The 22,885-nt window shown below is 37.8% G+C and overlaps 1 long non-coding RNA gene across 1 annotated transcript; it reads left to right on the forward strand.

The window, feature by feature from the left end:
• The first annotated feature begins 9,393 nt into the window (after positions 1-9,393).
• LOC138903817 (uncharacterized) lies at positions 9,394-19,406 on the forward strand. The gene is made up of 3 exons (XR_011413174.1): positions 9,394-9,752; positions 16,341-16,407; positions 18,925-19,406. It is a non-coding gene; the product is annotated as an uncharacterized lncRNA (long non-coding RNA).
• Positions 19,407-22,885: the final 3,479 nt, after the last annotated feature.

Consider the following 22,885-nt stretch of genomic DNA (forward strand, 5'->3'; position numbering starts at 1 on the left):
CAATAGAAATAATAGAAATGATAATTGGTTATGACTGCTGAGTTGCCTTCAATTATTATAAATGAATTACCTGATTTATTCATATTATTGTTGTTGTTACTAATATTGCGTACATGTTAATGTAAGTGAATCGCCTTAGCCTCATCACTACTTCGTCGAGGTTAGGCTCAACACTTACCAGTACATGAGGTCGGTTGTACTGATACTTCACTCTGCACTTCTTGTGCAGATTTTGGAGTTGGTCCCATCGGCGTACCATAGACTTGCTCAGATTTCAGCTATCAGAGGATACTTGAGGTATAACTGCATGGCGTCCGCAGTTCTGAAGTCCCCGTCTATTGTACTTTAGTTGTATGTTTATTTCCAGACAGCTTTATTTTATTTAGACCTTTACTTGTATTTATTCTAGAAGCTCATGCACTTGTGACACCAATTCTCGGATGATATTTAGACACCGTTATTATTATGGATTATTTTAAAATTGTTTCCGTATTTACTTCCTTGTTATTAATAAATTTAAAAATTATTTTAAAAAAATAGATAATGTTGTTCTAACATTGGCTTGCCTAGCAAGTGAAATGTTAGGCGACATCACGGTCCAGAGGCGGGAATTTTGGGTCATGATATCATGTAGCACCGAGATACGGTAATTAGCAAGAAAGAGAGTGACAATGACACCAAGAATTTTACGTAAAAAACTCTTTGAATAAGGGAAACAACTACGGCCCCGAGACGAGCAACTGATATCACTATAGCAAGGAATTTTACACTCTGTAGGTCCGAGTAAAATACTCCAAAGACCACTACAACACTCAAAAGAATTAACCTTCTTTTGATATTCTCACCTCACTACAATATCGCTCACTCTCTATGTTTCTCACAGACTATTTTCTTATACCTTATCTGTGAAACCTCACTCTTTCTTTCTCTCTTTGTTGGTGTGTGGAAATGAGAGTTGAAGCTCTCATTTTATAGCCGAAACCTCATTCTCTAAAGCCTACTATATTTGACAACTTGCACACACTTTTCTTTCTTTTTCTTCAATGTTGACAATTCAACAAAGTTGGCTACCAACCAAAAGAAAATCAACAAAGTTGACTACTAAACTAAAGAAATTCAACAAAGTTGGCTACCAAACCAAAAAACTTTTCCTTAGGCACATGCATATTACTTTGGATATTGAATGAGATGGAACCCATCAATCTCCCCCCCTACAGTCTCATTCATCTAGAGGAGGTAGTATTGTCTTCTAGTTTGAGTGCATGCCGTCAAGTTCTTTGCATAGCTCGAACTTGTCTCTTGGTACCACCTTGGTCAACATATTAGCAGGATTTTCACTCGTGTGAATCTTTTTGACCTGTAAAGATTCGTTCTCCACCTGCTCACGAATCCAATGATATCGTACATCTATATGCTTTGTTCTTGCATGGTACATGGAGTTCTTTCTCAAGTCTATTGCACTTTGACTGTCACAATAGACGACATACTCCTTTTGATGCAATTCCAACTCTTGAAGAAACTGCTTGAGCCATATCATCTCCTTGCCAGTTTCTATAGCGGCAGTGTACTCTGCTTCAGTTGTTTAAAGTGCAACACACTTCTGCAATTTAGACTGTCATGATATAGCTCCCCCTAAAAATATAAATAAATATCTAGTAGTGGATTTTCTGTTATCAATGTCACCTGCCATATAAATATCTGTATAGCCCTTCAAGATTGGATGAGATCCTCCAAAGCACAAAAACTCTCCCGTGGTACCTCTCAGGTACCTGAGTATCCACTTGACTGCTTCCCAATGTTCCTCTCCAGGATTTTCAAGGAATCTGCTAACAACACCAACTGCATAAGCAATATCAGGTCTGGTGCATACTATTGCATACATCAAGCTTCCGACTGTTGAAGAATAAGGAACTCTAACCATGTTCCATTTCTCCTCCACACTTGTAAAACAAATCTTCTTGCTCAACTTTAGATGACTAGCAAGAGGTGTGATGACTTTCTTAGCATTCTTCATGTTGAAGCGTTCCAGTACACGTTCAATGTACTTCTCCTGAGACAGCCACAACTTTCTGCTTGTTCGTTCTCGAACTATCTTCATACCCATAATTTGTTGTGCTAGGCCCAAGTCATTCATATCAAAAGACGTGGACAAATCTCCCTTCAACTTTTCTATCACCCTTTGTCTTTTCCTACAATTAGCATGTCATCCACATACAACAACAATATAATAAAGTTATTTTCAAAAAATCTTTTGAAGTATACACATGTGTAAGTTTGACTTTTCATGAATGAGTCAAACTTCTTGTACCACTACCTTGGTGCCTGCTTCAACCCATAAAGACTCTTATTCAGTTTGCACACCATGTGTTTCCTTTCAGGTACTTCAAATCCTTCTGGCTGCTCCATATAGATCTACTCTTCCAAATCTCCGTGAAGAAATGCAGTTTTCACGTCCAACTGCTCCACTTCAAGATCTAGGCTAGCTGCTAAACTCAAGATTGTTCGAATAAAAGTCATTTTGACAACATGTGAGAAAATTTTGTCAAAATCAATACCTTTCTTCTGCTCGAAGCCTTTTACCACCAATCGAACTTGTATCTGACTAGCTTGCCATTTTCATCTTTCTTGAGTTTAAAGACCCACTTACATTTGAGTGGTCTTTTACCCTTTGGAAGTTCAACTAGCTTGTACGTGCCATTTTTCTGCAAAGATTCCATCTCTTCTTGCATGGCTTTCATCCACTGGTTCTTTTTTGGATGGGGCATCACCTCCTTAAGACTTTCTGGCTCCCCCTCATCAGTGATGAGGACATACTCTGTGGAAGGGTACCTGCATGACTCTACCCTTGGCCTTTATGATCTCCTTAGAGGTTGAGGTTGCTCTTCTCCTTGAGTGGGGTGATCCACTTGCTCGACATCATCATCAAGTTGCTCCCCCTGCTCAATAACCTCACCAGGTTGCTCCCCCTGCTCGGCAACCTCGTCGGTCGTACTTTCTGCACTTGTGGAATTGTTAGAAGTAGAAGGAATATTAACAAGGTTAGGAATAATACCATTCTTGGCCTTCTCTGACATATCATCAGCAGTTCCAACTTCACTTTCTCGAAAGACTACATCTCTTCTTCTGATAACCTTCTTCTTTACGGGATCCCACAATCTGTATCTGAATTCTTCATCTCCATATCCGATGAATATGCAAGGAACAGATTTATCATCCAGCTTTGTTCTCTGCTTTTTTGGTACATGTGCAAAAGCTTTACAACCGGACACCTTCACATGCGAGTAGGACACCTCCTTGTTGGTCCAAACTCTCTCTAGGATGTCAAACTCCAACGGAACTGATGGACTTCTATTGATCAGGTAACATGTTGTCTGAACTGCTTCACCCCAGAATGACTTAGGCAGTTTAGCCATTCTGAGCATGCTTCTCACCTTCTCCAAAATAGTGCGGTTCATCCTTTCGGCTACACCATTGTGTTGTGGGGTTCCAGGAACTGTCTTTTCATGTCTGATCCCATGGTTCGAACAGTACTCTTCAAATTCCCTTAAAGGAACTGTTTTTGCCTGTCTCCCTTTCCACTATAGCATGAAACTTTTGGAAAACTTGAAACACGTGATCTTTTGTTTTCAAAATATAAACCCATAATTTTTGTGAAGCATCATCAATAAAAGTAACAAAATATTTGTTACCGCTCATCGATTCAATTTCCATTGGACCACAAACATCAGAATATACCAAATCAAGTATATTCAATTTTCTTTCAGACGATGTCTGAAATGAGACTCTATGCTGCTTACCAAATAAACAGTAGTACCTTTGGCAAGAATCTTTGGCATAAGAAATGAGTGATTTCTTGGCAAGAATCTACAATCCCTTCTCGCTCATATGACCCATTCTTTTGTGCCACAAATCAGCAAAAATCTCATCTTGTGCCGCATTCAATTCACCTTGGCATATTTCTGCATTTGCCTGTATAACATGCCATGAGCAAATCCCTTTCCAATCACCAATGATCCCCTGGCGAGTCTCCACTTTTGATTTGAAAAATAGTTATCGTATCCATCTCGGTCTAAAGCAATTCCCGAAATCAAGTTCATCTATAAATCAGGTTCATGTCGCACATCCTTGAGAACCAATGTGCATCCGACATTTGTCTTGATAAAAATGTCACCAATCCCCGTAATCTTTGAGTAACTTGTGTTACCCATTCTCATAAGGCCGAAATCACCTGCTACATATCTGCAAAAAAGATTTCTTACCGGTGTGGCATGGTAAGATGTTGTTGTATCAACCACCCATTCCAACTCTGGACCTGATAAGTGCATGCATTCCTCTTCCTCGTTTATACAGAGGACAACATTATCATTGTTTTGCACCATGGCGGCTGTGTTGTCGTCATTCTTCTAGCTAGTAGTTTCACCTTTGCCCTTCCTTGGATTTGGGCAATCTCTTTTGAAGTGACCTGGTTGATCACAATTGTAGCAATTTTTAGCTCTTAGTTTGGATCAGTTCTTAGACTTTCCACGAGCTCCAGATCTACCATAGTTTATCGAATTCCTTTGATAACTCATGCCTCTACCTTCTATAATGAGAGCATATCCTTGATTTTCAGGCTTATTTCTTATCTTTTCATTGAGTAAAAGAGCCGATGTGACATCTTTCAACTTAATGGTCGTCCCGTGTAGGATGATTCTTACCAGATTATCGTACGAAGATGGCAACTAGTTCAACAGGAAGATGGCTTTATTTTCTTCCTAGATTTTCACTCCGAGATTGGCGAGTTGTGTGATTAGTCCGTTAAACACATATAAATATGACAAAAAATTTGTACCTTCACCCATGTGTAGGGCGTATAGCTGCTTCTTCAGGTACAATTTATTTGTTAGCATTTTGGACACGTATAGGCTTTCCAACCTTGCCCAAATGCCATGTGCGGTGTCTTCATCAATGATATTATTTACCATATCATCTGATAAGTGTAACCTAATTACACTAGCAGCCCTTTCATCTAAGTCAGCCCAATACTCATCTTTCATGGTATCAGGCATCAGCATCTAGTACCTTGTATAATCCTTGTTGGATGAGCAGATCTCTCATCCTTCTTTGCCATATTGAAAAACCTCTATCTCCATTAAATTTTGCTACCTCATACTTAACTCCGTACATTTTTGTTTTTCACCGAGTATAATTGTGATGACCCAAAATGTCATCTTATATTTTAGAACTCGAATCTGCGCTCTTAAGCCTTAAAAATCTTATTTTACCCTTCTCGGTTTGCATACGCAGTCCGGGCATATTTTCGGAAAATTTTTATGGTGAAAATTGATGAAAATAAGAATTTATGCCTTAAAAAGTTGATTTTAGTTGACTTTGATCAATATTTTTGGTAAACGGGCTTGAATCCGTATTTTGATGGTCCCGATGGGTCCGTATCGAATTATGGGACCTGGCGTATGCCCGAAATCGAATTCGAAGGTCCATAGCTTGAGTTATGAATTTTTGATGAAAATTAAAAGTCTGAAAATTAATTATTTTTAAGAATTGATTGATGTTTGGTATTGTTAGTGTCGGGTCCGTATTTTTGATTTCGGAGCCCGATACAGGTTCATTATGATATTTAAGACTTCTCTGTGAAATTTGGTGAGAAACGGAGTTGATTTGACGTTATTCGGGCGTCCAGTTGAGAAGATAGGAATTTTAAAGTGTTCTCGAGAATTTCATTTAATTTGGTCCTAAATTCGGAGTTCTAAGTGTTATTTTGGCGATTTGATCGCTCGAGTAGGTCTGTAGCATGTTTATGATTGAAATTCATATATGGTTTGTGTCCGGGAGGTTCCATATGAGTTTCGGGGTGAGTTTTGAGCGAGTCCGAGCATTTTGTCACTCTAATATTGTTCTGGCACTTTAGGGGGCGCGGACTGCACATTTTTGGGCACTGAGACGAAGGAGGGACGCGGACAGCTGCAGAATTTTGCGGCCGCGCTCAATATTTTGCGGACCGCGCAATTTTGTCCGCGGCCGCGCTCCGGGAACTTCTATAGATCCGCTAGTCCGACTTTGGAAGCCTATATTTTTTTATTTACAAGGAATTTTGAGATGATTCAAAAACGAAGGTTGTAGACCTTCGTATCTAGTTTCCACAAAGGTAAAGAAGTCACTTTTGGACATCTGTAGAGAAAGTTATGGTCAAAATACTAAAGTTTGGCATTGCAGCCCCAAGAATTTCGCGGCCGCACCATTATTTCGCGACCGCGGGACCTGGGGCGCGACCGCGCTTGGAATTTCGCTGACCGCAAAATTGGAGTTCACAGGATATACTATATATTCGAGGTTTAGGTTATTATTTCATTATTGGACTTTTCGAGCTCGGTTGGAGACAACCTTTCGTGGGTTTTTCAAGAAATTCATCGGGTAAGTGATTCTAACTCGGATTTGATTAATATACATGAATATATCAATGATTTCATCATCTGATTAGTACTTTGAGGTGGAAATTTGGGAAAGATTGTAGAAACTTCATAAAAAGAATTTTCGAGATTTGAACATCAATTCGGAATCGGATTTGAGTGAAATTAGTATGGTTGAACTCGTAATTTAATGGGTTGTCGGATTTTGTAAATTTTGTCGGGTTCCAAGACGTGGGTCCCACGGGCTATTTTTGAGTTAATTTCGGATTTTATTAAAAAATATAGTATTTTCTTATGGAATTGATTCTATAATTTTGTTGACTGTATCAAATTAATTATGACTAGATACGAGTCGATCGAAATCGAAAAATCGAGGAAAAAGCATAATACTTGGTTAAATTGGAGCAAGTCGAGGTAAGTGTCGTGTCTAACTTTGGCTTGAGAGAATAGGTATTATGTGTTTATTTGCTACGTGTTTGGTTGTTAAATACGATGTATAGGTGAGGTGACGAGCATCTATGCGTCGTTGTCGAGTCATAGCATGCGAGTGAAATTCTATTCTTGTCTATTTTGTAGCCTTAAATTCTACTATCCATGCTTAGCGGGTTATTTGAAATGTTGGGTGACTTATATCTGATTTCACTGAGATTTGGTAACTTTCGAATATTGATTCAAGGTTGTGGTTACATTGTGCTATTGATTATGGGTAAAATACTAGTTTGTTGTGATACTCCTATCTATCCGTTGTTATTGATTCTGTGATTTGTGAGGAGGAGTGTAAAGCACGAAGGGTGATGTCGTGCCATTCTATTTATTAATTTGGTGAGGTTGAGAGTAAAAGCACGAAGGGTGATGCCGTGCAGTTTTCCCTTGCTGTTTTATTTGCTCAATTCATTTAAGGATTTTCGATTTAATTCTATCTTTTCATTATTCTCACTCTTTATATTGTACCTCCCACTGTATGTCCTCTTCCCATTATTTGTGAGTTATTTCTTTATTTACTGTTGTTGCAACTAGCATGATTATACTGTTAAGGTTATATGTGGGTGTCTTGTCCTAGCCTCGTCACTACTTCGCCGAGGTTAGGCTCGACACTTACCAGTACATGGGGTCGGTTGTACTGATGCTTCACTCTGCACTTTCTATGCAGATTTTGGTACCGGCTCAGGTTGATCGAGATTTTGCTATTGGTCTGCTGTCCGAAGACTCAAGGTAGATCTGTCGGCGTTCACAGACCTTGAAGTCCCTGTCTATCTTTTATGTCCTACTGTTTTCTTTCATTCAAACAGTTGTATTTCTTTCAGACTATTACTTGTAGTAAATTCTAGAATGCTCGTGAATTGTGACTCCAGATCCGGGTGGTAGTAATTAATACGATTTTATGATATTCTGCACTTATTATATTTCATCTTAGTTAATTATTGTTAATTACTGAATGAAAATAAGGAATTGGTTTAATGATTTTCTAACGTTGGCTTGCCTAGCAAGTGAAATGTTAGGCGCCATTACGGTCCCGACGGTGGGAAATTTCGGGTCGTAACAAAAATACTACCGATAGTGAATAGTATTTCTGTGAACGAGCAGAACCTGTGCTCTGATACCAGTTGTTGGGAATAAACCCTCTACAAAAATAATATTCACAGTAATAGAAGCGGAATAATCACGTAGCACTGAGATACGGTAATTAGCAAGAAAAAGAGTGACAACGACACCAAGATTTTTAAGTGAAAAACCCTTTGAACAAGGAAAAAAACCACGGCCCCGAGACGAGCAACTGATATCACTATAGTAAGAAATTTTACACTTTGTAGGTTCGAGTAAAATACTCTAAAGACCACTACAACACTCAAAAGAAATAACCCTCTTTTGATATTCTCACCTCACTATAATATCGCTCACTCTCTATTTTTCTCACAGACTATTTTCTTATACCTTGTCTGCGAAACCTCACTCTTTCTTTCTCTCTTTGTTAGTGTGTGGAAATGAGAGTTGAAGCTCTCCTTTTATAGCCGAAGTCTCACTCTCTAAAGCCTACTATATTTGATAATTTGTACACACTTTTCCTTCTTTTTCTTCAATGTTGACAATTCAACAAAGTTGGCTACCAACCCAAAGAAATTCAACAAAGTTGGCTCAACCAAAGAAATTTAACATAGTTGGCTACCAAACCCAAAAATCTTTTTTTAACCATATGCCTATTACTTTGGCTATTGAATGAGATGGAACCCATCAATTTTAACTTATTTCATTCCCCCGGTTTGGTACTCGGCATGGTCATGAAATTCATACCTATACCTGTTATGTTACTGTAGGTCCGCCCTATCATAAATACTTATAATCGTACATGCATAAGCATCAGCGAATTCATAGTTTAGTCTTTAGCTTTTACTGTTTTGTTTTTTGCTTCAGAAGAATCAATGGATTTTAACAAAGAGACAAAATGTGAACAACATGCGGGCCGTGTGTGACACTCCAGGAATAATTTTGTCATAATTATTTCTCCAATTGTGGACCATTAAAAATAGATTAGTTACGATTTTTGTGGCGTTTCTTGGTTTAAAAATTGTCCTACTTTGTTATAGTACCATTATTTGGAAGCTTTTGTGAACAAGATTTATTTACTTTCTTTACTATAAGACTTTTAATGCTTAGTGTGATTATTCTAGGTGTCATGAGTAGTTAGCTTTATTACTAAGGTTGTTGACCCAATTATGAATGTAATGTTAATGTGTATTTACCTTTGAATCTAATATATATATATATATAGTTGGAAAAATAGGAGATGAGTTGACCCTTTTCTTTGGCCTAGGATCATATTTATCTATTTTCTCTTTTTTTTTTGGTTTATTCCCCAATAACTCTAAATATTTTGGTTTACTTCTCCTTCCTTCATTCCTATGATTAATGTCTATTAAGGTGTACTAAATATTAGTGCTATTACGTTACTAGGCATTCCAATAGTCACTTTCTCAATCCCTACCTTAATTACTCTAATTACTCTCTTCTCTCACTCCAATGTATTCTTTAATCTTTGTATATATATATAAGCCAAACAAGACAAGGGGAGTTGGCCATTCGTTTGATATTCTTTGATCTTTTGGCTTTCCGATTCTAACATTCTTTACTTCTTAACATATTTTATTTTCTTGATTTAAAAATCTTTATCTTCCTCAATTTCTGTCACCTTATCGTTTGGCCTCTCATGACACCTTATTAATAGTATTGTGAATTTGTTTTGTCTAGGTGAAGGTGTTGTTTGAACAAAATATTATATTTTGGATGATGAGAGTACAGACGAAGCTTATCCACATTTTGGCATTTTGGTGAAAAATCTTCATCTAAAAGGTAAACTATATAAGATAGATATTTTAACATATTGTTCACTCCTTTGTGCAATATATACATAGCTATTTCAATTTCTAATTTGACATATGTTAGCTTGCAATTTTTCTATGGAAACAGAAGCAAATCAAACGTAGAGTAGTTGTCCAATTGAAAAAACAATTATTTTGTTGAGAATGATTTATTGGAACACCTTTATGACCTCTGAATTTTAGCTTGCTAGAAACTATTTTTCATTATTAATTCATTGTTATTTATTTTCTTAAGGTTAAGGATGGTCCAGAAAGATATTATACTATACACTGAGTTGTGTTTTTGCTAAAAATCTTTGTTGCCATTGATATGAAAATGCGCGTTAATGAGCCTTTCGTGAGAGGCTGGGTTTACCCTGAAAATTATAGTAACTTTTTGCTTACTATGGAGTTCTTATTTTCATTTGCCTTCTGTTGGAGACTTGAGTCACTGTAGCACACATTTGTGTGTTGTGGATTTCTTTTTTTAGTTGCACAATGTACTTCACTTGACTTTTGTTTTTGTGAAATTGGAAGATGTAAGTGTATATAACCAATAATATGATGGTATTTTTGCTTGATTTATGTTTTTAGTTTCTTTAGTTTTAATGTTTTGTTTCTTCAATTTAAATAAGAAAACAATACATACCTATATTTAAAAGTGAAAAAGTTTCTTAAAAATTCTTTTTATTTTAATAGCAATAAAAGTTTCTTAAAAATTATTAAATTCTAATTTCAGTAAGAATATTACCCCTTTTAGTTAATCAATATAAAAGAATTAAAACTTATATGCATATACAAGAAAATTATTATTTATTCTATCTCTACTAAGTATATAAGAATATTATTTCTAAATTTATTGCTATTTTTATAACTGCGCAAAGCGCGGTCAAATTCACTAGTTATTTATATAATTGAGGGACTAGAGAAAGTGACTTAACGTCTCTCATAGTCCAAGCAACCTATTTATTTTTCTCTCCATATTTTAACATTTCCCTTATTATTCTTTTCATTTTAATTTATGTTAGAATTCCGAAAGTCATGCCTCTTAGAAGACATCTAGTAAAAGAAGTCCAATATCCATTACTATTAAAAAGAAAATCAATTGTTGCCTAACCGCTCACTAGAAATTAATTCTCATCATATGCTACCTACTATTTCTTCAAGGAATGAAAGGTGATATTGTTGGGATATATACTACTAACCATGTGTTTGGTTTGGATATAGTATTTATTATGAAATAATTATTTATTTAATTTTAATACAGTTTTAATAGATCATATATTAGTCTGTGTCATTTGCATATATAGTAGATGATTTAGTGTATAGAGTTTAGCTTATACAAGAAAGATTAAATCATCGGTTCTTATAAGTATAAAGTTTGAGTTCACAATCTAATGATGTAATTGATCAAACGTAAATATATTTTATCTTGATTATGGGAATGATTTAATTCCAACTTCTTGTGCTAGTACATTTTGTATGTATTGAGTGGACCAAGTAGGGATAAGTATTTTATACTAACTTAATAAAATAAATCTCTAGCCACTAAATGTGCTTATATTCTTAATCTTGATCTAATTATTATTAGCTATGTATATTATTATTGTTTTGATTTATTAAAAGGCGAGATTCTTTCGTGGGTCAATATGCATGATGTTTTGATCATTTTGCTTTCTAAAACCCCATTCCCTTTAATAAGACTCACCCATATGTACTTTTACTATTTTATGACTTGTGGGGATGGTTAGTTCGGGTTTGGAAGAGTTCGAGTTGAAATCGAAACACTTAGTTCCTTAATATTGGCTTAAAATGGTGAAGTTTGACTTGGGTCAATATTTATAGTAAACGACCTCGGAACTGGGATTTGGCGGTCCCAATAGGTTTGTGTGATGATTTTGGATTTGGACGTATGTTCGGATCGAGTTTAGGATGACCCAGGAGCGTTACAACGCTTAATATTGAAGATTGGCATATTTAAGGTTTTTTAAGTTCTTTAAATTTGGGTTGAAGTAGGTTTTGATGTTATCAAGGTTCGTTTGGGATTCCGAGCCAGAGAATAGTTCTATATTGTGATTTAAGATTTGCACACAAAATTTGGTGTTATTCCGACTAGTTTAAGTATGATTCAGCGCGTTCAGTAAGTTGCAAGAATTTGAAGTTCATAAGTTGATTCAATTTGGTTTTGGGTTGTGATTCTTAGTTTTGATATTGTTTTCCGCATTCCAAGGGTGCGAGCGAGTCAGTTTTATGTTTACGAACTTGTTGGTATGTTTGGTCGAGACTTCGGGGTCCCCGTATAGGATTCAGAGGGTCGACAGAGCTTGATTACTAGTTAGAGAAGAGCTAATGATGGTTGGCATCTGGTGCATTCGCACATGCAGTGGGAATGGCCTCAGGAGCGGCACCGCAGGTGCAGAATCTCATTCTCAAAAGCACAAAAAGGAGGGGGTCAGCGTGTTTGTAGAAACGGACTCGCTTCTGCGATCGCAAGCGTAGAGGAGGCCAGTGTGGGGAAAGGTCGCAGGTGCGAGAGGCGATCCACAGAAGTGGGCTCACAAGTGCGGTGCCCTTTCGCAGATGTGCCCAGTGCTGGTGTAATGACCCGCGCCGATAATTTTGAGTATTACAACCTTGTTCCCCCATTTACTGCTCAAATTATGCTTTAAGGGAGTTATATGACTCGTCAGGGTAATTGGTTAAGGTCTGGTGAGGTTTTGAAATGAATTGAGTCACTTAGTCTCCAAGATGAAACTTGTCACGACCCAAAATTTCACTAGTCATGATGGAATCTAACCCAACCCGTTAGGTAAGCCAATTTCCAACTATCCAATTCCAATGAAATTAATTAAAAGAAAATATCTAAAATCGATACATCTCCCCAAGAACTGGTAGTACAAATCATGAGCTTCTAAGAATAGAGTATACAAAGCAGAAATGAAATAAATACATAGTCTGTTTGAATATTACATAAACAGAGCTTTTATAAATCTAAGGCTACCCTGAACAAGAGGCAGCTACAACAGGAACGCAGGTACATCTTCAAGTCCCGCAACCATCGAGCACAGCAACAACAATAACCAACATCTGCACGCAATGTGCAGAAGTGTAGTATCAGTACAACCGACCCCATGTACTGAGTAAGTAACAAACCTAGCCGTAGGTTGAAAGTAGTGACGAGCTTCTACCAAGGTCGGGTCCACAACCAATAGTACACAACAATCCATAACAACATAAAGCAAATAATAACAGAAATAACTGAGGGATAAAATACTCAGCCAAATAATGATTTCAAAAATTATAGCTCCTCCTTCTAAATATCTCAGTGAAAACCCAAATCGTTGCCGAAGTTTCCAATAATATAAATAGTTTGAAAATAATAAATTTCTCCCAAAATCTTGTCAATAATAAATAAGATGTTTTATTTTCCTTTCCGGATAACCCGTGTAAAACAAATGCATCACTATGCCCATCTGTCAACAATGTGTGAAAACTCATGAATGATGTGATGTTGTACAGCATGAGGAAAAATATATCTCTATGCTTGTATGTCATGTGTGCATGCCAATGCAATGCAACTCAATGATAAAAAATTATAAACAGCCCCTCGGGCAGAACATCACTCATATACAGCCCCTCGGGCAAACCTCACAGTCACTCGTGCCACTCGGGCAAACCTCACAGTCACTCTTGCCACTCGGGCATACCTCACAATCACTCTTGCCACTCGGGCATACCTCACAATCACTCATGCCTCCCAGTCACTCGTCACTCGGCACTCGGCACTCGCACTCAGTAGGTACCTGCACTCACTGGGGGTGTGTACAGACTCCGGAGGGGATCCTTCAACCCAAGCACTATATCAAGCTAAATCATGGCATAAATCACTAAGGTATGCTGCAGGCGGGCAGCCCCGATCCACAGTCATCCTCACAATTCAGGCCCTCGGCCTCACTCAGGTATGCTGTAGTCGGGCAGCCCCGATCCACACTCATCCTCACAAATCAGGCCCTCGGCCAATATCAAACATGTTGCGGCGTGCAGCCCGATCCCATGAATATGCAACATGCTGCGGCGTGCAGCCCGATCCCATGAATATGAAACATAAATCAGGCTCTCGGCCTCACTCAGTCATAAACCTCTCAAGCCACTCGGGCATCTCAGTAAAACAGGGCATTCGGCCCAAAACATTTTTATGCATCAAAATAGAGTCATAAAACTGAGTTATGATATGTAATGAAATGAATATGATTGAGTATGACTTTTCAATTTAACACAATAATTCACAGCAATATGACCTCTGTGGGTCCCAATAATACTGGCACATAGCCTCAACATGATTTGTAATATGCTTTTCAGCTCAATTTCTTTAACACATAACATCGCATAGAAAATACCAAGGTTATTTAACTATAAAATTCCACATAAATAATTATGTCACAATTTATATAGTGCACGCCCACACGCCCGTCACCTAGCATGTGCGTCACGTCCCAATAATTCACAAAATACATATATTCAGGGTTCATACCCTCAACTCCAAGATTAGAAGAGTTACTTACCTCAATCCAAGCAAATTCTTTAATCCAGTAAACCTTTTCCTCATTATTTGGCCTCCGAACGCCTCTAATCTTAGTCAAAATAATTTGATACAATCAACACGAGGTATAGAAATCAATTCCATATGAAAATGCTAATTTTCCATAAAAATCTGAAATTTAGCTCAAAAATCGCCTGTGGGGCCCACGTCTCGGAACCCAACAAAAGTTACAAAATCCAAACACCCGTTCTGATACGAGTCCAACTATATAAAAATTATCAAATTCCGACATCGGATTGACCTTCAAATCTTCATTTTACATTTTTGGAAGATTTTATAAAAATCTAATTTTTCTTCCATAAATTCACGGATTCATGATGTAAATGAGTATGGAATCATGAAATATAATCAATATAGGATAAGGAACACTTACCCCAATGTTTTCCCGTGAAAATCGCCCAAACATCGCCCAAACCGAGCTCCCCAACTCTATTTTTGTCAAAAATGGTCAAAAAACCCGTTTATAGAGCCTCTGGTATTTTTGAGCGTCACAGGTAGCGTGGGGCGCTGCCTGTGGCGCAGTTTCCAGTACCCAAAAATTCCCAGCGCCAGGGCTAGTGCCCCACGCTACCCTGGGCGCTCGCGGCGACGGGAAATCTCCTCCGATACGGAAATGGGCATAACTCTCTCATACGATGTCCGAATTTAACGATTCTTTTTGCTATAGCTCTATAATTTCAATACGGATCTAATACTTCAATCAAAACTGAATTTAGAGCTCATTTTCTTAATGTTATACCACATATTCTTGAAGAATCGACATCGAACATTCTAGGTTCAATGCCGAAACATAGCAAATCAATCCGGAATGAACTCAAATTTTGTGTACAAGTTATAATACCTCGTAGGAAGTTATTCAAGACTTCAAATAGTTTAAAGGAGAGTAATTACTCAAAATGACAAGTCGGGTTGTTACAAAATTTAAGTTGAAAAGGTTGATCGGATGTTTACTTATGTGTAAACGATCCCTGAATAGAAATTTGATGATTTCAATAGCTCCGTATGGTGATTTTGGACTTCGGAGCATGTCCGAAAAAATTATTTTGGAAGTCCGTAGTTAAATTAGGCTTGAAATGGCGAAGTAGGAAATTTAAGTTTGGAAGTTTGACTGGGGAGTTGAATATTTCATATCGGGGTCGGAATCCAGTTCTGAAAATTTTCTTAGATCCGTTATGTCATTTATGACTTGTGTGGTAAATTTGAGGTCAATCGGACTTGATTTGATAGGTTTCGACATCGAATGTAGAACGTTCCAACGTCGTTTATTCAAGATTAAGTGGTATCACATTAAGAAAATGAGCTCCAAATTCAGTTTTAATTGAAGCATTAGATCCATATTAAAATTTTGGAGCCATAGTAAAAAGAATCGTCGAATTCAGACATCGTATGTGAGAGTTATGCCCATTTTCGTGCCGAAAAATATTTCTCGTTATCGTCAGCTTCCAGGGTAGCGTGGGGCGCTATCCCTGGCGCTGGGACTTCTGGAGGTACTGGAAAGGGCGCCACAGGCAGCGCCCCACGCTACTTCTGGCACCACAGACATAAAAACCCTATAAAACAGTGAGTTTTCCCATTTTTGAGTTTGGGGAGTTCAGTTTAGGCGCTTCTGGGCGATTTTCACGGGAAAACATTGGGGTAAGTGTTCCTTATCTTATATTGATTATATTTCATGATTCCATACTCATTTACATAATGAATCCGTGAATTTATGGAAGAAAAAAATTAGATTTTTATAAAATCTTCCAAAAATGTAAAATGAAGATTTGAAGGTCAATCCGATGTCGTAATTTAGTAATTTTTGTATGGTTGGACTCATGGTTGAATGAGCGTTCATATTCTATAATTTTTGTTGGGTTTCGAGATATGGGCCCCATTGTTGATATTTTGAGTTACTTTCGGATTTTATTGTGAAATTTAGCATTTTCATATGGAATTGATTCCTATACCTCATGTTGATTGTATCATATTATTTTGACTAAGATTCGAGGCGTTTAGAGACCGAATAGCGAGGAAAGGCTTATTGGAATAAAGAATTGCTTGGATTGAGGTACGTAACAGTTCTAAATTTGGTCCTGAGGATATGAAACCCCGGATTATATGTTATACGATCGATTTTGAGGTGACACACATGCTAGATGACGGGCGTGTGGTCGTGCTCCGTAGGAATTGTGACTTGGTCAAATTCCATGAAACTGAGTAGTTGAATAATCTGTTGTTATCTGTACATTCTATATGTAGTAGAGAAATTGAACCACAAATCATTTTTAGATTATATGATGGCACTGTAGGGACTCACAGAGGTCGTGTACATGTTAAATTATCTGTTAATTTATTGTTTTGTACTCAGTCATAGTTTTCTTGCTTATTTTATCTCAGTCTCTATTGTTCATTATTGATGCATCATATCATTGTTGTTTGGGTTGATTTCCATGATTTGTTTCCCAAGATTCACTAACTCTCCAATTGTATGTTTACAAATCATTACAGGCCTGAAATAAAGAATACATGGTCAAATATTACAACCAAAACGAATACAGGCCCAATAAACAGAGTAGGCCCAAGGGAGAATAACCCAGCAACGTCGAGGCCTTCAATAAGCTCATTTTTCGCCCAAATAGAAAACCCAGATCTAGGTACACCTTAAAACATCAGTGTGTATCAGTTGCATGACTCAAACATAGACATGGACCCATACCAAGCCTGAAGGAGGGACTAACTTACCCAACAATCCAAAACTTAACCACACGAGCAACAAACTATACATGGGATTAATTAAACAACTTTTGAAGTCTACACACTGAATTCTCAAAGCCATAACTAACATCAGTTCTCTCTAAAGCATATTGACAAGTTCATAGGGCATACAAAAGTCATGTTCATGCTTGTATGTTTCAGAAGCTAAGGTGACATGATTGACCATCATAGGATAACAAACTACTTCAAGTAATGTTTCAAAGCAAAGCATACTCTAGAATTAGCATAAAGAACTTCACACATGAGAGTTCAGTAGAATCATAGAGAGGAAACCAATAGAGTACAGTCCTCACATGAAGATTTCTAGCATGAGAACCTAATAAAAATGGGATAACCAAACAGTTTGGTGGACATGGTCTACAAACAAACATTAATAGAGCATGAAGAAACTCGAACATGCAAAATGCTTGTCATAATACAAAAGCTTAAACAACATCAGAACTCATAGTAGGCAAGGATACCTCAAGAACTGGATTATCAGACCACACATAGGAGAAAAGGCTCGATATTGCATTTATGAGACTAAGTGTGCTAGTCTAGGAGATGACATAGGCGTTTCTTGCTTGACCATAAAGGTGCTTGTTACTGACAAATAAAATTTTCTCATTGCTATCCCCTTTGAGCCTATAGACCGTTTTCTTGGCAACCACATTATAAGCCGTACTCCTAGTTGTTATTAATTTGAGATTGTTGAACCTTTACCTCCTAACGAACTTAGTCGCTAAAAACAGTAAGGTAAGAGATTAGGAAGTGGCTTTCGAGTGGAACCATGAAAGGGCCCTTAAGGTGCACTAAAATGGTGAATAAAGGTCACTAGCTTATGAACTTCAATGTATGGAGTGTGTAAAAAAAGAAAAAAAAGAGAGGAAATGTTTTGCAAGAAAGAGCAAACAAAAGTTCAAATAATGTAGAAAGATACACACCTCCTAATCTTTCTCACTTGTGCTAGTGAAACCATAGAGGTGCTTGATGGAAAAGAGGGCTATGTTAGTTATGGTGTATGACAAATGAATGGGTTGTGAAGCAATTGCACTTGAATTGTGAGTGTAGTGTATTAAAGTGCTTAGGAGGGTTAGTCACTATCCCTAAATGTATCCTACCCGTCTCTTAGCCTACATTACAACCTTAAAGTCCTAATTGATCCAAGATTTAGCTAGCTTAGATTAGTAGAGATGTACACTACGGGCAAGCTTATGGTACAATCACGGGATGCACATGAATTCTTTGTGAGAGTGAGTGAATGTTGTTCAATTGTGTGATGTCCTTAATTTATGTTCAATGACATATTTAAATTTGTGGACTACTTTGATATTCACTCTTTTACTTGTGGTGAGGACACTTGATCTCATGACGGATTGGTGATGTTGTACACTTTCTTGTGTTGGGTGAGTGCGTGAGCTGAATATGCTTAGTGGTAATGAGTCGTCTCTTGAGGTAAGGTGGTTGTGGAGAGGTTTCTTGAGTTCATTGAGTTGGTTGAAAAACATTAGGTGTACTTGGGCTATTTAAAAACGGGAAGAATGTGAAATTTGTGTGTTTATGCTTAATTCCCGACATCGATCACAGTCAAAAGGTAGGGTGTTTGATTGAATTAATTGTGAAGTCCTCTTTCATAGTGCTAAGTACGTTTTGAGGGTGCTAATATAGTTCCATTGCTCGAGGACGAACAAGAGTCGAAGTATGGGGTGTTGATAATCAGTTTAATGTATGCATATTTTGATATACACCGCCTCACATTTTGCTCATGTCTCAACGATTTGAGATGTTTAATATGATTATTTCTGCTAAATTTTGGTATTTCTATGTGTAGGGATCATTCAGATGCAATTTGGGATGAAAAGGCGGGAACTGGAGCGAAATCGGGACAAAATCACAAAAAGTGAGATTTGAGGGCCACAGCCAGCGTGGGGCGTTGTGGCGCAATTTACAGCAGCCAAAATATTTGAGCTCCAAGGCCAGCGCCCCACGCTGCCCTGGACGCTCAAGACGGGAAAGTGTCCTTTTTTGACTAGGACTCGGTTATTTCGACCCCTAGACGCCTCCCAACTCATATAAAAGCCAACCTAAACCTATTTTTGAGAGAAATGACGTGATTTAGAGAGAAGAGGGAGGCGCCAAACACTCGGAAGCAAGGATTTGATCAATTCTTCCATCCCTTTCCTAGTAATGATTAGTTTTATGTTTAAAAATATTATTTTTGATGATTGTATGAACATGAGTGGCTAAGAACCCTATTGTTCTAGGGTCATGGGTATACATGAATGTTGATGTTTGAAGTTTAATTTGACGAAGTTGATTTTATCATATTGGGTTGTTTATTTAATTCTGTTTTTAATTATTTTGCTGAGTAGCTAATAGTGAAATACTATCTACGAATCTAGAGACTCAAAAGTGGGAACTCTAGAATGCATATAGAATTAAATAGAGCAAGTTCTTAAACCCGGACATCGAGGAACAGATTTGCAATTAGGATAGACATATACCTAATTGCCTTGCTCAATTGCAATATAGGAATTGTAAATGCGTTCTTGTTAATCTTAATTCCATAGACATATAGGTATTAAGTTAGATTAAATAGGCGAGTAAGGACTCGACAGATTCTTATAAGTAATATCAACCCTCTCAATCAACAATCCAGATAAATTAATTAGTTATTTTAAGCTAAGAATGCAACATGATTGTTAGATAACCCGTGACCCTGGAATATTATCTCCTATTGATTGTTATTCGAAACTATTTAAGTGTTGTGGTTGATTTCTAGTATTTCATTACTTGATAGTTTTTAAAGAGTAAATAAGAAAATCATCTATTTTGTAAGAAATCGCTTGAATCAATAAGTTATTTGAGTTTGAATTAGTCAAAAGTTAATCATAAGTTTTCATGGGAACGATACTTTATTCACTACTCTATTACTTGACGCCCACGTATACTTGCGTGAGTGTGTTTGGTCGCAACATGTTTGCTTACAATGACAGTTATCAATCGAGCATTCAGATGGCGCAATATGAGGCCTTGTATGGTAAGCAATGCCGGTCTCTAGTGGGTTGGTTCGAACCGGGCGATGCTAGACAATTGGGTACAGACCTGGTTCAAGATGCTTTGTAAAAGGTTAAATTGATTCAGGATCGACTTCATACAGCCCAATCTAGACAAAAGAGTTATGCGGATTGAAAGGTTTATAATGTTGCATTCATGGTTGGTGAGCGGGTCTTGCTCCAGATTTCTCCTATGAAGGGTGTTATGAGGTTTGGGAAGAAGGACAAGTTGAGCCCTAGGTATATTGGGCCTTTTGAGATTCTTGAGAGAGTTGGAGAGGTGGCTTACAGACTTGCACTACCACCTAACTTCTCTATAGTTCATCCAGTGTTCCATGTTTCCATGCTCCGGAAGTATCACAGTGATCCGTCTAATGTGTTAGACTTCAGCTTAGTCCAGTTGGACAAGGATCTATCTTATGTCGAGGAACCAATGGCCATTTTGGACAGACATGTTTAGAAATCTAAGATCAAAGAACATAGCTTCAGTGAAAGTGCAGTGGAGAGGCCAGCCAACCAACCGGAGAAGCTACTTGGGAGACTAAGCGGGAGATACAGAGCAAATATCCACACTTATTTGAGACTCCACGTATAATTCTAAACCCGTTCGAGGATGAAAGTTTGTTTAAGAGAGGGAGAATGTAACGACCCGTCCGGTCGTTTTGAGTATTACAATTCTGTTCCCTCATTTACTGCTCAATTTATGCCTTGCAATTGTTATGTGACTTACCAGGGTGATTAGTTCAGGTCCGGTGAGATTTTGGAATGAATTGAAACATTTAGTTCCAAAGTTTAAAACTTAAGTTGAAAGGGTTGGCTGGATGTCAACGTATATGTAAATGACCCCGTAATAAAATTTTGATGATTTAAATAGTTCCTTATGGTGATTTTGGACTTAGGAGTATGTCCGGAAAAAATTATTTGGAGGCCCGTAGTTAAATTAGGCTTGAAATAACTAAAATAGAAATTTGAGTTTGGATGTTTGATCGGGGAGTTGACTTTTTGATATCGGGGTCAGAATCTGATTCTGGAAATTTGAATAGTTCTGTTATGTCATTTATGACTTGTGTGCAAAACTTGAGGTTAATCGGACTTGATTTGATAGGTTTCAGCATCGAATGTAGAAGTTGAAAATTCTTAAGTTCATTCATGGTTGAAATGGGGTACGATTCGTGGTTTTAGCGTTGTTTGATGTGATTTAAGGCTTCGACTAAGTTCGTATGATGTTTTAGGACATGTTGGTATATTTGGTTGAGGTCTTGGGGGCCTCGGGTGAGTTTTAGGTGGTTAACGGATCAAATTCGAACTTAGAAGAAAAGCTGAAGCTTCTGCTTTCTGCTTTCTGGTGCAATCGCATCTGCGGAATTTGGCTCGCAGGTGCGAGCACGTAGAAGCGCAATAGCCATCGCATGTGCGCAAGGTCCGTAGAAGCGACTCAAAGGTCGCAGAAGCGGAGGTGAGGGGAGCTGGGCAAGGTCTGCAGCAGACAGCTTCTTCACAGAAGCGTGTCCGCAGATGCGGACAAAGCTCCGTAGAAGCGCAATTAGCTGCAGAAGTGGCTTAATGAGCCACAGGTGCAAAAGCACTGGGCATTGTACAAAACATAAGGGTCCGGGGGATTTTGTCATTTTTGACATTTCCAAGAGCGGGTGAGGCGATTTTTGAGGGAGAAATAATGGGAAATCTTGAGGTAAGTCACTTGTGAACATTTCTACTCCATAATACTGAATTATCATCGAATAATCTGACTAGATTACATGTTTTTGAGGTGTAAATCGGGGATTTGAAAACAAGATTTGAGGATTTGGAGGTCGAGTTGAGGTCGAATTTTGGTAAAATTGGTATGGTTGGACTCATGGTTGAATGAGCGATCGTATTTTATATCCTTTGTCGAGTTTCGAGACGTGGGCTCCACGGGCAATTTTTGAGTTAAATTTTGGATTTTTGTTGAAAAATCTATATTTTCATGTAAAATTAATTCCTATAATTTATATTGACTAAATCGAATTAATCATGACTAGATTCGAACCGATCGGAGTCAGAAAATCGAGGGAAAGGCATACTACTTGACTGATTGAGCGAAATTCGAGGTAAGTGGCTTGTCTAACCTTGTGTGGGAAAATCCCTTTAGGATTTGGTACTGTTGTAACATTTTGTGATATGTGAGCGTCGTGTACGCGAGGTGACGAGTGCGTACACGAGCTAATTATGAAAAATCTAGTTCTTGCTGATTTGTCATCTTTTAAAATATATTAACTAAGTTGCCCCAATATATGTAGTGATCATGTTTAGCCTAGTATCACATGTCTACATGCCTTAACTCTTACTTGTAATATGTGCAACATGCTTAGACGAATTACCAGCTTTCCTTGATTTGATTTAAATCATTAACTGTAAGATTTCTTGCTGAAAATTTATTGTTCCTCCCATTACCTGCTGCATATTTATTTTGGGACTACGAGACGGTCCCTCGGGAGATCCCCCTGTACTGCATATTTATTTTGGGACTACGAGGCAGTTCCTCGGGAGATCCCCCTGTACTGCATATTTACTTTAGGACTACGAGACGGTTCTTCGGGAGATCCCCCTGTACTGCATATTTACTTTGGGACTACGAGACGGTACCTCGGGAGATCCCTCTGTATTACATATTTACTTTTGGGACTATGAGACGGTATCTCGGGAGATCCCCTGTTGAGTATTTACTTTTGGGACTACGAGATGGTATCTTGGGAG

This window comes from Nicotiana tomentosiformis, unplaced genomic scaffold (genome assembly GCF_000390325.3).
Source record: "Nicotiana tomentosiformis unplaced genomic scaffold, ASM39032v3 Un00008, whole genome shotgun sequence".
Classification (NCBI taxonomy): Eukaryota; Viridiplantae; Streptophyta; class Magnoliopsida; order Solanales; family Solanaceae; genus Nicotiana; species Nicotiana tomentosiformis.